We start from the raw sequence: 891 nt of genomic DNA, 5'->3' as shown, positions 1-891 counted from the left end.
TATATAGACATACTGATCTTGAGATCACTTTTCCATTGTTGCTAAGGAATGGTTATCTTACAACTAGGTATGTGAGTATACTGATAAATGTGGGATCTTACAATATTTATAGTTTTTGGCTTTCATTCCCACTCAAGGTGGCTTTGTAGTAGTCTGAATAATTAGTGTGGTGAAGCATTTGGATTGTCTTCCTTTCCAAGGGACTTTCTGTCAGTTGATGTAAGAACAAGAAGTGTGTGTGTGTGTGTGTCCTAGCTAGTATAAATTTTTATTAGTAACAATGGTCACTAGCCGCACAGATCACTCACACCTTTTAACTTCTTTGTGCACCATACGACAGGAAATATTGATGAAAGAAAAAGTTGATGGATCATCAGCTTTTGATATGTCCAACATCCACTTGTTGTGTTTGTTAATAATGTATTGTGGGAGATACAAACTCCTTCATTATGATAAGTTGAGCAGTTTTTGTTTGAAAAAGTTGATATATCACGAAAGGAGCAGTGCCGATGGAGAAACATAAATATTATACAGACAGTGATGATAAAGCCAATGCTCTATAGCTAAACAATCAATTTTCCAATGAAGATCAATCTGCCGAGATTTCACAGCTAAAGGCCAATATTAATGGTTTTTTCAGTACTTGTAGCAAAATGCAAATCAACATGGTTAAGCCGATCTTGTGACACGCAATTACTAAGAGCTATTAGCAACTTGGCTTGAACATTGAATTTTTTAATACTGGTAATGCTTTACATGGTCTTCTTGACATTGCAATTGCCCTTACCCATCCACCAGTGAACACAGCCAGCACTTCACTATTCCTTTTGCCAGAAGTGATACATATTAATTCCTTCTTACCCTCTAGTGGAATTTTTTACCCAATTCTTT

Source organism: Dysidea avara, chromosome 3 (assembly GCF_963678975.1).
Source record: "Dysidea avara chromosome 3, odDysAvar1.4, whole genome shotgun sequence".
NCBI lineage: Eukaryota > Metazoa > Porifera > Demospongiae > Dictyoceratida > Dysideidae > Dysidea > Dysidea avara.
This window is presented reverse-complemented; position numbering follows the sequence as displayed.